Below are 17,586 nucleotides of genomic sequence, written 5' to 3' on the forward strand. Positions count from 1 at the left end.
AGGTTTCAGGAAAGCAAGAGCAAAACATGTTCACCTCCTGCTTTAAAGGGCTTTGGGCTCCCTTAAGCTTTAACTCTTTCATGACCCTCACTTCTCACTGTGAGTTTGACCTGATCTCCATCAGAGAAGCCATGACTTAAGTCGGAGGACCAGCCACATCCCCAAGAGCACTGCCCGTGCTCCCTGAATAGGCTCCTGATCTGCTGTTATTCCAACATTACACAGGAGTGACAGCCTGATACATGGAGAAATTTATTTGGTTTTCTTTGGGATAGCACCACTGCCCTTGCAAAGCTGCCTTATTTCTAGGACATTTTGGTAGTTTTGATATGGCCAAAGATCCCCCAGGAATGATGCTTTCAGGTTTTTCTTTTTCTGTCCAATGTCAGGACCAAATTAATCTCTCCTTGATTACACCCTACTACAACTGTCTGTATTAATAAATTCAATCAATGTTTGTAGCGGTAAATCTAGGAACGTGTTTTGACTTCCCCTCCAACATAATAATTTACTAAAATGAAAATCTGATTCAATCAATCTGGAGAAAGACAAATATAAGAATTAACCTGCTGGATATTCTGGAATCTAACCAGGTATCACTTTCCAATTGGAAGTTACTCACTGAAAAGGGGAAGAAATTATTAGAAAGTCCTAAAAAATCCTCAGGCACCAAAGCACAGATGTAGAGTCATTGTCTGGGTTCCATAGGGGGTTTTAAGTTGGAGCACTTTGCCAATCACAGCAGAGCTGGTGAGTTTCTGATCTCAGCTAAAAACATCCTCATCTTACTCATGGCCAGTGCATCTTGAATGGTGGCAAACAGTTCAGGATAGCAGAAAGTCATCCTTTTACCTTTTTTCCAGATGAACAGTTTTAAGGCTTTGATTTTGCATCTAAGTGTAGTTTTGCCTTATTTCCAAGCCTTTTTGTGTGTGCTTGGTTTATATCATTTTTAATTGGCATAAGCAGGAAGACATTCTTTTTAATAATTAAAAAAAAAACACCTGTTTGGAATTTTATTTCTGACATTTGAAGTATTTAGTTTCTGCACTTTTATCATAGTTCATACACTTGGTGATTTCACTAGCTAGACTTTCTAAATAAAAGCTTAAAAAAACATTCCATATGCTATATTTTTTAAATGGAGTCTTTGTTCTGAATATGAACTATTCCTTCCACTAAATCCCTTTCCAAAGTAGTAATTCTAATATTTGTAAAGAAAGAATGCATAGAAATGTATATCTCTAAGTTCTCCAGCTCAGATAATATTCTTTGATACATAGCTTTTACAATTTCTCATGTAAAAATTTTAAAGTGAAAACAAATCTTTTCATGCCAATTTGTGATCCTGATCCCTTCTGGGAGGAAACACTCAAAGATGACTTTTTAGTCACTCCCCATAATTTCTAAACACAACCCAAACAAAGGTTTTTAAATCTTCTTCTCCCCAAAGAGGAAAAAAAACTACATTTTACAGTATTTGGGTTATTCACTTTGTCCCTCTAGAAATGCCCAGCTCCAACTACCCCTGAGGATGGTGACTGCAACCATGAAATTCCTTATTCCTTGAAAAGAAAGCAATGCAAAACTAGACAACATATCAAAAAGCAGAGATACCACTTTGCTGACAAAGGTTCATCTAGTATCTAGTCAGAGCTGTGGTTTTTCCAGTAGTCATGTACAGATGTGAGAGTTGGACCATGAAAAAGACTGAGTGCTGAAGAACTTATGCTTTCGAACTGTGGTGCTGGGGAAGACTCTTAAGAGTCCTTTGAACAGCAAGGATTAAATCAGTTAATCCTAAAGGAAATCAACCCTGAATATTCATTGGAAAGACTGATGCTGAAGCTGAATTTCTAATACTTTGGCCACCAGATGCAAAGAACTGACTCATTGGAAAAGACCCTGAAGCTGGGAAAGACTGAAGGCAAAAGAAGTGAGCAGCAGAGGATGAGATGGTTAGGTAGTATCTCTGACTCAATGGACATGAATTTGAGCAAACCTTGGGAGAGAGTGAAGGGCAGAGGAACCTGGCATGCTGAGTCCATGGAGGTGCAAACAGTCAGACAGGACTTAGCAATTGAATAACAACAAGAAAAACTACAGCCCCCACCCTTATTTCTCAATGTGATTTTCAGTTGATCTTCTTCAGAGAAGTCTTGACTTAAAATTGGTAAACCAATCACATCTCGCAAAAGCACTTCCTTTTGCTTCCTGAATAGGCTTCTGATCTCCCATGTGTCATACACAACACCTAAGTGACCCTTGATAGATAAATGTGTGTATTTTGTTTCCTTTCAGAACAACAGTACTATCTTCACAAAGCGGTTTTAATTCTGGGACATTTGGGTAATTTTTCCCTGGCCATAGATCCCCAAACAATGATGCTTTAAAGCGTCATTTTTCGTATTCACTGTCACAAATCAATAAATCCTTCCCTGTCTCCTGCCCACACTGTTACTATCAGTATTGGTAAAACTCAGTCAGTACTTGTGGAGTGAATCAAGGAACCAGCCTTTGACTCCAATGAGATATATAAACCTATTTTATATTAATGAAAGTGAAAGCGAAAGTGGCTTTGACCCCATGGAGTCCATGGAATTCTCCAGGCCAGAATATTGGGGTGGGTAGCTGTTCCCTTCTCTAGGAGATCTTCTCAACCCAGGGATTGAACCCAGGTCTCCTACATTGCAGGCAGATTCTTTACCAGCTGAGCCACAAGGGAAGCCCAAGAATATTGGAGTGGGTAGCCATTCCTTTCGGATCTTCCTGACCCAGGAATCAAACCAGATTCTTTGCCAACTGAGCTACCAGGGAAGCCCTCGACTCCAATGAAAGTGAAAGTGAAGTCAGTCGTGGACTGTAGCCTACCAACCTCCTCCATCCATGGGATTCTCCAGGCAAGAATACTGGAGTGGGTTGCCATTTCCTTCTCCAGGGGATCTTCCCAACCCAGGGATCGAACCTGGGTCTCCCGCATTGGAGGCAGACACTTTAACCTCTGAGCCACCAGGGAAGCCAATACCCTCCCTCATTCTTTATCTTTCCTGAATGAAATCTGATCCAACCCATTCCTCTGAAGATTGAAAAAGATCCAATCTGGATTAACCCAAAGGACAGTCTAAAGTCTAATCAGGTATCACTTTCTGATTAGCAGTTAGTAGATGGGAAGAAGGAAGATGTGATTTTAAAAGTCTATAAAATAATCAGTTACCAAAGGAGAGATGTACAGCCTTCAGGCTCCAGAGTCACCACCTTTGTACTCCATCAGGTGTGAGGTCTGAGTAGCCTGCCAACCACATCAGAGTTGGTAAGTTACAGACATAACTGAGGACACCCTCATTGTACCCATGGTCAACTTGTCTTGAATGGTGGCATGCACCCCAGGATGGAAGAAGAGTTTTTAAAAAATATTTCTTGAGACTTCCCTGGGAGACCAGCCATTATGACTCTGCATTTCCACTGCAGGGGGTATGGTTTCAATCTCTGGTCCAGAAACTAAGGTCCTGCATGCCACATGGCCCCCAAAAAATAGATAAATAAATAAAAATTAATAGCAATTATTTCTTTTTTGATGTGCTGATTTAAGGTTTTTATATTGCTTCTTCTGTGGCTTTGACTTAATCCCAAATGCTTTAATTGGTGCCTTGGTTCATACCATTGGTAAATATTTTGTTAAAGAGAAGATGGTATTTTTAGAGAAAATCATCTGTTTGGAATTTTATTTTTTGAAATTTAAAATATTCAATTTGTGCACAAGGAGATCCAACCAGTCCATTCTGAAGGAGATCAACCCTGGGATTTCTTTGGAAGGAATGATGCTAAAGCTGAAACTCCCGTACTTTGGCCACCTCATGCAAAGAGTTGACTCATTGGAAAAGACTTTGATGCTGGGAGGGATTGGGGGCAGGAGAAGAAGGGGACGACCGAGGATGAGATGGCTGGATAACATCACTGACTCAATGGACGTGAGTCTGAGTGAACTCTGGGAGTTGGTGATGGACAGGGAGGCCTGGCGTGCTGCGATTCATGGGGTCACAAAAAGTGGGACACGACTGAGCAACTGAACTGAACTGAACTGAACTGAGCATACATTTTAGGGGTATCTCTTACCCTTGCCCAGTGCAGTGAACTGTGGGAACTGAGGATGAAAGCTGTGTTGGGGCCACATGACGCTCTAATTCCCATAGTTTTAAGGCTCTAAGTGAAGGATTAAAAATATTCCCCCAAAAAAGATGAAGCTTAGCCTTCAGCTCACGGTCCCCACCTCCCAGTGGAGCATGATTAAACAAAGCAGTGGATGGGATAGATGGAATAGTGGCTGGGCTTCTTCCTCCTTGCTTCTTATGAGGTGCTTGCTCTAATGCCCATAGTGGTATGGCTTTGTGCCCACTGAGCCCAGAATGTAAGAGGGACTAACAGGCACTTGCACCACTGCCAGGGCAGTGACCTTGGCCCTGAGAAGTTTCCTTTGAAGAGTGCAGAGACAGACAGGTATGCTCCTACTTGACCTGAGAAGGATGCCTTGTTCCCTCAAAGTTTCCACTGGATTCCTTTTGGAGCAGAGTCAGGATGAGTCTCTGGACACCATCTAGACCCCTGGACCTGGTGGCAATGAGCCTGCTGAGGCATGTGGTCTCAGTCATCAGTGTTCTGGAGTATTTTCCCATTGAGCTCTTCCCCCCACTGTTCATGGGGGCCTTCTATGGAAGAAAGACACAGTCAACTTTGAAGGCCATGATGCACACCTGGCCCTTTGCCCTCCTGCCTCTGGGAGGCATGATGCAAAAACCTCATATGGGGATCTTACAAGCTGTGCTAGATGGGCTGGATATCCTGCTTGCCCAGAAAGACTGCGCCAGGTGAGTCTAATCCAGGTAGCCTAGTAGGTTACTAGACAACCTGAGGAGAGACCTGGGATCTGGGATCAGAGAGTGGATGTCCAGAAGATGGGCCAGAGGCTTCTGATGATGTCAGTGAAGTTCAGAAACCTTGGCCATTGCTGAACTGTCTTTGGGAAAAGCCCTCCAGCAGTGTAAGAGTGCCTAAAATGCAAGAGAACCTAAAGGTACATGCTACACATCCTTCTAGTGATTTTTAATTGTGCTAGAAGTAGAACACCAGAAAGGATTCAGAGAGGGAAAAGGAGATGGAGGAATCTGAGGCAGACAGGAAGAAGAGGGCAAGGCTGCAGGTGATATCAGGAACATGAGTTAAAAGCTCAGGTGGGAAGTCAGACTGTTGCCTAAATTCTAAGATTGTGGTTTCACTCTGTGTGGATCCCAAAACATCACTGCCCATCTGCTGTTGCCCCACAGGAGGTGCAAACTGCAAGTCCTGGATTTAAGGAATACTGGCCAAGACTTCTGGAGAATGTGGTCTGGATCCAGAGTCCATGTGTCCTCAAGAACATCAATGGCACCAGTGACTGAGGACAGGTCAAGGACAGAGCAGCCCTTGACTACCTTGGAGGTGTTCACAGAACTTCACCTCATTGAAAGTACCATGAATGGATGACTCACCTACCTCATTAGGTGGCTGGAGCAGAGAAAAGCTTCCATACACCTGTGCTGTAAGAAGCAGAAGATAGCTTCAATGTCCATGGTGAAATCCTAAGTATAGTGCACCTGGACTGTATCCAGGAAGTGGAAGTGAATTGTGTTTGGCATCTGCCCAATCTGGCCATGTTAGCTCCTTTCCTGGGCCAAATAGTAATATAAAGAGAGACTCCACCTCTCCCACATCAACCTGTCTGCACTTGAAGAGCAGGAGGAAAGTCATCACATTGTACAGATTACTTTGCAGCCCCTCAAGCTGTACCACCTCCAGTATCTCCATCTAGAATTCTTACTACTTAAAGGCTGCCTAGACCAGACATCAGAGGGCAGACCGACTAAAACCACAATCACAGAAAACAAGCCAATCTGATCACATGGACCACAGCCTTCTTTAACTCAGTGAAACTAAGCTGTGCTGTGTAGGGCCATCCAAGTCAGATGGGTCATGGTGGAGAGTTCTGACCGAATGTGGTCCACTGGAGAAGTGAATTGCAAACCACTTCCATATTCTTACCTTGAGAACCTCATGAACAGTATGAAAAGGCAAAATGATAGGACACTGAAAGATGAACTCCCCAGGTCAGTAGGTGCCAAATATGCTACTGGAGATCAGTGGAGAAATAACTCCAGAAAGAATGAAGGGATGGAGCCAAAGCAAAAACAATACCCAGTTGTGGATGTGACTGGTGACAGAAGCAAGGTCCAATGCTGTAAAGAGCAATATTGCATAGGAACCTGGAATGTTAGATCCAGGAATCAAGGCAAATTGGAAGTAGTCAAACAAGAGATGGCAAGAGTGAACGCTGACATTCTAAGAATCAGCAAACTAAAATGGACTGGAATGGGTGAATTTAACTCAGATAATCATTGTATCTACTACTGTGGGCAGGAATTCCTTAGAAGAAATGGAGTAGCCCTCATAGTCAACAAACGGGTCCGAAATGCACTACTTGGATGCAATCTCAAAAACAACAGAATGATCTCTGTTTCCAAGGCAAACGATTCAATATCATGGTAATCCAAGTCCGTGCCCCAACCAGTAACACTGAAGAAGCTGAAGTTGAATGCTTCTATGAAGACCTACAAGACACTTTAGAACTAACACCCAAAAAAGATGTCCTTTTCATTTTAGGGGACTGGACTGCAAAGGAAGGAAGTCAAGAAACACCTGGAGTAACAGGCAAATTTGGCCTTAGAGTACAGAATGAAGCAGGTCAAAGGCTAATAGAGTTTTGCCAAGAGAACGCACTGGTCATAGCAAACACACTCTTCCAACAACACAAGAGAAGACTCTACACATGGACATTACCAGATGGCCGACACCAGAATCAGATTGATTATATTCTTTGCAGCCAAAGATGGAGAAGTTCTAAACAGTCAGCAAAAACAAGATCTGGAGCTGACTGTGCCTCAGATCATGAACTCCTTAGTGCCAAATTCAGACTTAAATTGAAGAAAGTGGAGAAAACCACTAGACCATTCAGGTATGACCTAAATCAAATCCCTTACAATTATACAGTGGAAGTGACAAATAGATTTAAGAGACTAGATCTGATAGACAGAGTGCCTGATGAACTATGGAGAGAGGTTCATGACATTGTACAGGAAACAGCGATCAAGACCATCCCCAAGAATAAGAAAAACAAAATGGCTGTCTGAGGAGGCCTTACAAATAGCTGTGAAAAGAAAAGAAGCAAAAAGCAAAGGAGAAAAGGAAAGATATTCCCATTTGAATGCAGAGTTCCAAAGAATAGCAAGGAGAGATAAGAAAGCCTTCCTCAGGGATCAGTGCAAAGAAATAGAGGAAAATAATAGAATAGGAAAGGCCAGAGATCTCTTCAAGAAAATTAGAGATACCAAGGGAACATTTCATGCAAAGATGGGCTCGATAAAGGACAGAAATGGTATGGACATAACAGAAGCAGAAGATATTAAGAAGAGGTGGCAACAATACATGGAAGAACTGTACAAAAAAGATCTTCACGACCCAGATAATCATGATGATGTGATCACTAATCTAGATGATTGCAACTGTGCAGAGATATTATTTTGCCAACAAAGGTCCATCTTGTCAAGGCTATGGTTTTTCCAGTGGTCATGTATGGATGTGACAGTTGGACTGTGAAGAAATCTGAGTGCCGAATAATTGATGCTTTCGAATTGTGGTGTTGGAGAAGACTCTTGAGAGTCACTTGGACTGCAAGGAGATCCAACCAGTCCATCCTAAAGGAGATCAGTCCTGGGAGTTCATTGGAAGGACTAATGCTAAAGCTGAAACTCCAACACTTTGGCCACCTCATGTGAAGAGTTGACTCATTGGAAAAGACTCTGATGCTGGGAGGGATTGGGGGCAGGAGGAGAAGGGGATGACAGAGGATGAGATGGTTGGATGGCGTCACCAACTCAATGGACATGAGTTTGGGTGAACTCTGGGAGTTGGTGATGGGCAGGGAGGCTTGGCGTCTGCGATTCTTTGGGTCGCAAAGAGTCGGTCACGACTGAGCGACTGAACTGAACTGAACTGAACTGACCGTCCCATTACAGTAGTGGATCGGAAGAAAAGCGACCAGGAGCTTCAGTGAGCACAGAGAAAGTTTGCCCCAGTGTCCCAAAGAAAACCGACTGATCGGCCTCCCACAGTTATTAATACCCGGGGGGCTCCTCAGGTGTTATTAGAATGGGAGCTTGTGTGGGGATCCCAGGGCGCCTTCAGCCTGATCATACTGAGAGCCTGACACCTCTGCGGACAGTCTCTCCTCCACTGTGGCCCTTTACAGACCAGACAGGGAGCTGGGGGCAGCTTAGACTCCTGAGAGCAACTTCACTTGAGATGCCCCTCCTTTCCACTGAATAGCAAGCCCGTCCCTTTTCACCTGCGTTCCTCTGGGCATTTTTCTCTTCAGGCTGATTTACAGCAGTTTTCACAGCCATCATAGAGGCCCAGGCTCTAGTGGTTCTTTTCTGTTGTCATATTTCCTCCTCATATTCTCTACTGTAATATACTGTCTGAGCCAGCTGCAGCAGTTTTTCTAAAGACTGATTTGACCCAAACGCCTGTTTTTGTAACTTACAGCTGATATCTGGAGCTTAATGAGTGAGAAATTTATCTTTTAAGACTGTCTCTCCCTCTGCACTCTCAGGAAAATTATTAGTGAACTTTTGAAGGCCTTCCGGAAGTCTCTCTAGGCATCTGCCTGGAACTTCCTTCTGTCTTTGTTCTATGTCAGCCAATTTAGCATAATTTAGAGGCTTAGTTGGAGCTCTCTTAAACCCTTCAATTATGCAACTGAAGAAGTGGGTCTGCTCCCATATCCCTTTCTCTTTGTGATAATCCCAATCTGACTCTGCTATGGGAACCTCTTGGCTCCCTGTAGGGAGGAGGGTTATTTCATGTGCCCTCTGTCCCCTGCCTCACGCTCAAGCCATTCATCTCCAAAAGTGGTAGCTTCCCCCAAAATTCAAGCTCTCAAGTCAGGAGTCAATGTCTGTCCCAAGACATATATTACATCTCTCCAAACAAGCTCATAAAGTAAAGTTAGTCCTGTAAAGGCTTCTATGTACTTTTCTGGATCCTCTGGATAGTCTCCCAGATCTCTCTTTATCTATTGTACCTCTGGGTAAGAAAAGGGCTTGTGGATTTTTAAGGATTGGTTATTTTTCCCAGTGGGGGCCTCCTGAAGAGGCAGTAAGTTGTGTGCCTATTCCTCAGCCCCTCTAGCTACCCTTCACATATGTTCCCAAGGATAGATTAGAGAAACCCGCTTTTTCTCATCCTCATCCTCTTTCTCATCCTCCGTCTCATCGTTATTTTGGTTGTCTGTGCCTCCTCTACTTTGACTGTCTGAGTTCCAATTGAAACCAAAGTAGTCTGAGGCTGCATTGGAACTGGGGTTGTGTGAACTTCTATCGAGACTGAGGCAACCTTTCCTGGAGGGATTCCTTGACCCTCAGCTTGCTCAGTTGTGAGCCCCAGATACAGAGGCAGAGGCAGAGCAAGGGAACAGGGGGGAGCTGAAGGCTTTACACTCAAATCATAGCCTTAGGACATAATCTGGCATATCTCACAAAGAGAAAAAGAGTAACACATATGGCACTTCTATCCACTTCCCTTATCGTCTAAAAAACCAACAGTCTTGCAATTAAGAGACCCTTCAACCAGCCGTTGCCTGCTGCCCTCCAATAGATACTGTGGCCATGCAGATTTGCCAAAGAAAGTCAGGCGTGTCTTCTTTAAACTCTGAGGGTCAAACTTAACCCAGTTTTTCAGGACACAATCCAAGGGTATGAATCTGGAACTTTGAGTAGCTCTCATCTATAAGAGAGAAATAAATGATGACCAGCACCTTTGCTTCCTTCCATTGCAGGTGTCCCTCCCTGCTCTAGATGAGAGTGTAGACAGACTTTCCACTGAAGCTTCCCTTCCCTGGCCAGACTTAGTTTGTCCCTTAGCAATGCAGGCGCCTTACTCGTCCCTCCTGGTTCTACCACCAAGGCGGGGTAAAGATGCACCAGGGGTACACCTGATGGCATCCCAAATTGATTTCTAGTTCCATACCACCACGACCTTTCTTTGATTTGACATGGTAGTTTCCCAGAATGTTTCCCAAGATAGTACTACTAGGGGAAGCATCCGTCTTATGTGTGCCCATTCACATTCCTGAGTGCAGTCCTCACTGCAGTAGAACTGATGAATCAATGCCACATCAGTAAGCCACTGGAGAGCTTTATCTAGTCTGCTAAGAGCTGGTACTACCGAAGGAAGACGCCCACTGTACTCCCAAACTGGGATTCCTGACCTACGTTCTTAGAAGCCTCATGCTCACTAGCAGCACTTCCATCCATATAGTTTGGAGGCACAGCTGCAACAAGGACTCACTAGTTCCACCTAGTTTTTAAACATGCTCCTAGCAAGTCTGGGTTCCATAACTACCACGCTTGAAGTCTAAGTAAAAGTACATAGCAACAGCATGAATCTCAAGTCCATTGAAAGTCTATGATCCAACAGATTAGGTTAGTAGTTCTAATTTCCCAAGAAATTATGAAATGGTCAAAGAGACCAGGAAAAACTGACCAAGAAAGGAGTTTGGCCCACACGCTTTGCCCATTTCTGGTGGCTCCCCTCGCAGGACCTTGGGTGTCTCTTGGCACTGGCAGGTTGGTATAAACCCCCGATAAGGCTCCCTTTTGGGGGACTGCCTTCAGTCATTACGAGGCACCACAAAACCACAGAGCAGGACTCATCACTTGCTTCATGCAGGGCGTGTCATTCATTCACACAAGTACACTGAAGAGTTAGTAAAGTAAAGCAGAAAACGTGTATACTGAGAAAGCAGAGAGGCTAGAGCTCTGAGTGTTCTTACCTCGTCTTGAAGATTCTGGACGAGCCCCCAAGAGGATAACTTACAGTTAACGATGTATTCGTGATCTCCGAAGAAGAAGATCTAGCTTCAGGATCAGGGACCAGGCTTGATCACTCAGGGCTCTTGTGTGACAGAAATTTTACTACAGAGAAAAGGGACAGAGAAAGTTTCTGACATAGGCATCAGAAGTGGGCAGAGAGTGCCCCCTGGCTAGTGTTAGCAAGGGGGTTATATACTTTTTAAATTAGTTATTAGAATAAATCAAAAGACTGTCTCAAGGTTGTAAACACTTTACCAGACCCACTCCCATAATATACCTTTTAAGATATCAGGATTCATCAGAAGGTTTTCAGGAAGAAGAAACTGTCCTCAAGCAGGATACATTGTTGTTAGGTAATTCCTAGTACAGGGTTTAAACTGAGTTGCTTGTTGTGTAATCATCAGTTCTGGGCTTAAAGAAAAAAAAATTTTTTTTATGTGACTAAGACTAAGGAATGTAGAGAGAGAGAAAAGAAAAAGAAAAAGAAAAAAAAAACATTTGTCCTTTCCTCCTCCTTGAGAACCCCAGACCCCTTTCTCCTCCTTGGGGACCCCTGTCTTCTTATCAACCTGCCTAGAAATTGACTCTCTCACAGGTTTATGGGGGAATGGATCATGTATATATATGGCTGAGTCCCTTCCCTGGTCACCTGAAACTATCACAACATTTGTTAATTCGCTATACTCCAACACAAAATAAAAGGTTCAAAAATTACAGTTTTTTCTTTTACGTCAAATTTTCCTGTTAGAGATGGTCCCACAAAAGGCAGGAACTCTGTCTCTATCATTCTGTGATTTCCACAACCGAACAAAAAGCCTGGTGTGAAACTAAATGCATCTAACTTGGGTGCATAAAAATAATTAACATCAGTTGTGAAAGAGTTGTGTCCCACTCTTTGTGACCCCATGGACTGTAGCCCTTGAGGCTCCTCTGTCCAAGGAATTCTCCAGGCCAGAATACTGGAGCGGTAGCCATTCCCTTCTCCAGGGGATCGTCCCAACCCAGGGATTGAACCCAGATCTCCCACATTACAGGTGATTCTTTAACATCTGAGTCACCTATACCCAAATGTTATTTCCTACTGCAATGCTAATTTGAGGAAACTCAACATTAGCTGTCTACCAATAACATAAAGTGAATAGGGAAGAAATAGCACTGTGCTCAATGCATTTGAACAGTAAATTGTACATCAAAGTGTGACTAAGCAGGAACCTATAGGTCCTTCCCTGGGCAGATACCCCCATGTTCTCCTTTTGCCTCTTATTTATAGAAAACATTTAGCTTCCTAAGCCTTCCCTGAGTCCCAGTGCGTGAATTTAATCAGAAAATAAGAGAGGGGAAAAGGTGGCCTGCAGAAGTTGTTCCGCTCCAGCTGGTCTGCCATGGAGTTGGCAAGGAGGCGACGGGTGCTGAGAGGCTGGCTCGAGTGGCAGCGGAGGCCACTGTAGATGGACCAGCTCTGCTTGGCACCAGGGCAGGGCCGCCGCCACCTCCACTTCATCTCCCTGGAGCCGGTGCCGGTGGCCCCGATGGGCGGCGCACGGCGAGCAGCGCTTCGGCTCCTGTTGCTGGGGCCTCAGCCTGGGCCTCCCCTTCGTGTAGGATGTAAGGGGGGCCAGCCCGACTCTCAGGGCGGGGCTGCCTTGGCCTCACTTCAGCGCGTCGAAAGTCTCAGGAAGAAGCGGCCACTTTTTTCTTGATTTGGCTTGGTTATTCATGTGACCCAGCTTGACCAGGGTTTCTTTATTTAGAACCCAAAGACATCATTGCTGAAGAAGAGGAAGAAGTGGAAAGTCCTAAAAGCATTGGGAAGTACCTGACCTCCAGTGTGGCTTATGGGTTCACAGGGATGTGGGACAGCAACTGAAGCTGAAGGACCTGACTCCATGTGGACACAAAGGCAATCTGCACTTCATATGCTTTCCCACTCATAACATGCCTGCTTTTATTCAAATGGGCAGAGATGAAAATGTCTCTAGTCTCCACACTGTCTTTTGTGCCCCTGGAGGTGGAGAGTACAAATTTGAGCAGGATTTTCTCACAGTATGCATTTTTTAGCTTGTATACAATTTATGACAGTTTGTTAAAAATAATACTAATAGCAAGTGGTGGAATCATTTCCATCTCTAATGGAATTTGAATTTTCTTGAGTCAAATTAAGATTAAACACTGATAGGAATTGCCATTTAGATTGTTGTGTAGTTTACTTTTTGCCCAATGCAGATGAGTGAATGAGAATCAGAACCACTAAAAGCATAGCATTTTGTTGTTATTGTGCTGTTGCTGCTGCTGCTAAGTCGCTTCAGTCATATCCAACTCTGTGCGACCCCATAGACGGCAGCCCACTAGGCTCCTCTGTCCCTGGGATTCTCCAGGCAAGAATACTGGAGTGGGTTGCCATTTCCTTCTCCAATGCATGAAAGTGAGAAGTGAAAGTGAAGTCGCTCAATCGTGCCCAACTCTTAGCGACCCCATGGACTGCAGCCCACCAGGCTCCTCTGCCCATGGGATTTTCCAGGCAAGAGTACTGGAGTGGATTGCCATTGCCTTCTCCAGTTGTTACTGTAGCATGAAATAAATACTAAAACTGTAATAAGCAAAATAAGGAACTACCAGGGAGGAGCAATATCATTGTTTTGAACAATTAAATTGAAAAAATAATTTTTTTAATTAATGTTGTTTCATGTTATGAAATTGTTTCCAGTCTTACCTACCACATTATTTTCTTATCCTCCTTGTTTCTTGGCAGTTTTGCTATTTAGAAATATGAGGAAATCTGGTCCAAAACAATGTTTTTAGGCCTAAGGGCTAGTCAGAGATGGTTGATAGTCAACTCTTCTTTCCCCAAATGCCCTTTGAACTACTAAACATGTTTCCTACTGAACATGTATCCTACTGAAGGGTTGTTTTCCTACTGAACCCAGAGTTCAATCCCTGGGTTGGGAGGATCCCCTGGAGAAGGGAATGGCAACTCACTTTATTATTCTTGCTTGGAGAAATCCATGGATAGAGAAGCTTGGTGGGCTATAGTTCATGGGTCGCAAAGAGTTAGACACTATTGAGTGACTAACACACACACAGACACATACACACAAGCTTAGTTTGGCAGGAGTCTGAACACTAGGAGGAGTGCCAGAAGGCACTTGATTTTGTTTTCATTCAGTAAGGCTTTGAAGCTAGGTCCTTTGAGGGTGGATGCGGGAGCAAATGAGAGAATTGATAAGAGAATTTGATCCGTAGATCAAAGAGATTTGATCCAGACTCTGATCTTCAGGGTAAAATGTAAATTTAAAATATCTTCAGTGACCATGGGTTTAATGCTACCAGTGAGAATGTTATTGCAGAGATTCTGCCATTACCTATGTCATTTTTATGCTCCTCTCACTTGAGTGTCGTTATATGGTTGGTGGCTTTGTCTTTTTCCTTTGTTCTCTATCTTCTTTCTCTCATAACTGACTACAACTATTATATAGAATGACATGAGCTTTAAAAGGAAGTTTTTCTTGATTTTTGGTTTTCAATGGTTTCTTTTCTACCAGTGAGTAAATGGGAACAAAGCAGGAGGAGAGGAGGTCCCTGTCTTTTGAGGTCATAGTAGACTCTGGATGATAACTGATAGGTAAAGGAAAAAACCTAACTATTTCTGGGAGCCTGTAGAGATGCTTTTGGAAAATATTTGAAAACCATTCAGGCTGTTACCAGAGGTTGCGTAGTAATCCAAGAAGTGCAGAGTAGATTTTAGATCTCAGGAACTGCCTCCTAGGCTGTTGGGGTTTCTCATCTGTATGTACCAGCGCTGTCCTTGAAAACTGTATGAAAATGAAATGCCTAATAAATCCTGTTTGTTCATTGGGAGTGACTATTATTTAATAAACCACAGTGAAGTAATTCTAATAAAAAAGGAAAAGAAAATAAGAGAAAGTGGGGAAACAGTCAAGTGAGACAAATAATAATAGGCTAGCCATTAATCAAATTAAAAGACCTCTAAAACCTTTCGACGTGGAGTCAAAGTAGCAGAATAAGGGGATGTGGAGCACACCTCTCCCCACAAGTACATCAGGAATACATCTGAAAATAAAACAGTTCTCAAAGAGCACCTGCTGAACACTAGTAGACTACCTTGAGCACTTAAAAGACCTAGAAAGATACCCTGGCAAGCAGGCAGGATGAAAGAAAGATAAAAGAAAAGAGAAAAAAGAATAGGACCTACATCCATGGAGTGAAGGAGGGGAAGGAGAGGAGAGGGTCCCACACCTGGGAAAGACCCCCCAACGGTTGGGAGACCAGCTAGGACAGGAGGGGAGCCTCGGGGGCTCACAGGATAGTGCAGAAGCACGCCTGTGGCAGGCAGGACAGAGTGAGGTGTACACTGACGGTCCGTACCACAGTGCTTCATGCCCCAGCCTGAGGGGTGTGTCTGCTGTAGCTGTGCCCCTGCCAGCTGGGGAAGTGCATGTAGACAACTGATCCATCAGCCTCTGCAGCAGACACCAGTGGGATGACAACACAAAGAGGTGGGGCTGAAGCCACAACTGAGCTCCAGGAGTTGTGCCACAAAGGAAGAAGAGCTGAAATATCTCCTTGTGATATTATTCATGGATTTACACCCCAGCTGCCAGCTTTGTAAACTCAGTGCCTGTGGAACATCAGAATGAATGAGCACTCTGTAGCTGAGACAGGTCTAGCTTTAGCAGCTGTAGGCTTTGGGCACATACCCAGTGGGATTGGTCCAGGACAGAATCACAGCTGCCACCTTAGCTTCCACAGTAGGGGGATGATTCAGGTGAATGACTCCTGAAGTTCTGGGACCTGACTTCAAGCAGGTGGCTTGGTGAAAACAACACCTGAGATACACCAGGACCACCAGCATTCCCCTAATTAAGGTGGGGCTGAGAGCTGTTCCAATAGCAGTGTAATTTCTGAGTCAGTCCAATGGATGAAAAGTGACACAGCAGAGTACACTCACAAGTAAATAGCTCCAGAGGAGGAAGACTTAGTGGCTTCCCTCTCAGTGGGAGTGCTCCAGTCACACCTAACTCACACAGCAGATCACAAACACAGCTCAGAAAAAGATCTGAGGGTCTCTACTCAAACAACTAGAGAGCAAACTCTGCCCCTGACAGGTCAGTGACAACCCCAGAGCAAAGGGGCAGTCCTGCTTAATATCCAGCGCAGGCTCAGGTCACCATGACCTCAGTCACACCTCCTTTCAATAGGATAATGGCCTTCATACACAGAGGAAAGAGGAGGCAGACATACATATCAAAAACAGCTTTTGCACCAAAAAATATTAAACCCACACAGTCTACACAATGACATTCCCACATTTAAAAAAAAAAAAAAAAAAGCCCTGCAAGACAATATGAGGGACAGAATCAAGAGGAAGACCTGGCAGAACATTTGGCCTTGAGGGCCAGTGGCACCTGAGTGCAGGAGCACCACAGGGCTTGGAGAAACTGATTCGCCACTCTTGGAGAATGCACATAAGAACTCACAAGAACTGTGATACAGCACATACTAATACCTCCATAAGAATCAGGGTAGACCTAACTAGGGCACCTGGAGATCTGCTGGGTGAGTGTAGGTTGTCAGTAGCTCACTGTGGGGGCAAGAACACAGGCAGCAGAGGCCCCAGGGAATATCAGTCAGCATCAGCTCTCTGAGAGGTCCCCATTTTGGCCCCAAGCCTTGGCCCCACCCAATAGACTGTAACAATGGACTGGCTCAAAATTTGGAAAGGAATACGTCAAGACTGTATAAGATTGCCCTGCTTATTTAACTTATATGCAGAGTACATCATGCAAATGCCAGGCTGGATGAATCACAAGCTGGAGTCATGAGTGCCAGGAGAAATATCAACAACTTCAGATATGCAAATGATACCACCCTAATGGCAGAATGTGAAGAACAACTAAAGAGCCTCTTCATGAAGGTGAAAGAAGAAAGTGAAAAAGCTGGCTTAAAATTCAACATTCAAAGAACTAACATCATGGCATCTGATTCCATTACTTCATGGCAAATAGATGGTGAAAAAGTGGAAACAGTGACAAATTTTCTTTTCTCAGGCTCCAAAATCACTGAAGTCAAAGATTGCAGCCATGAAATTAAAACACACTTGCTCCTTGGAAGAAAAGCTATGACAGACTGAGACGGCATATTAAAAAGCAGAGACATCACTTTGTCAACAAAGGTCTGTCTAGTGTCTATTCAAAGTCATGGTTTTTTCAGTAGTCATGCACAGATGTGAGAGTTGGACCATAAGGAAGGCTGAACAGCAAAGAACTGATGCTTTCAAACTGTGGTGCTGGAGAAGACTCGAGAGTCCCTTGGACAGCAAGGAGATCAAACCAGTCAATCCTAAAGGAAGTCAACTCTGAATATTCATTGGAGGGACTGATGTGGAAGCTCAAGATTCAATACTTTGGCCACCTCATGTGAGGAGCCAGTTCATTGGCAAAAACACCAATGCTGGGAAAGACTGAGGACAGGAGGAAAAGCGGGTGACAGAAGATGAGATGGTTGGATGGCATCCCAGACTCAATGGACATATGTTTGAGCAAACTCTGGGAGAGTTTGTTCCCAGGAAGGACAGAGAAACCTGGCATACTGCAGTCCATGTGATCTCAAA

At 44.0% G+C, this 17,586-nt stretch overlaps 1 non-coding gene across 1 annotated transcript; it reads right to left on the reverse strand.

Moving 5' to 3' along the window:
- Positions 1–2,944: 2,944 nt before the first annotated feature.
- Positions 2,945–3,016, reverse strand: TRNAW-CCA (transfer RNA tryptophan (anticodon CCA)). The gene has a single exon. It is a non-coding gene; the product is annotated as a tRNA-Trp (tRNA).
- Positions 3,017–17,586: the final 14,570 nt, after the last annotated feature.

The sequence above is a fragment of the Ovis canadensis genome, chromosome 12 (assembly GCF_042477335.2).
Source record: "Ovis canadensis isolate MfBH-ARS-UI-01 breed Bighorn chromosome 12, ARS-UI_OviCan_v2, whole genome shotgun sequence".
Taxonomy (NCBI): domain Eukaryota; kingdom Metazoa; phylum Chordata; class Mammalia; order Artiodactyla; family Bovidae; genus Ovis; species Ovis canadensis.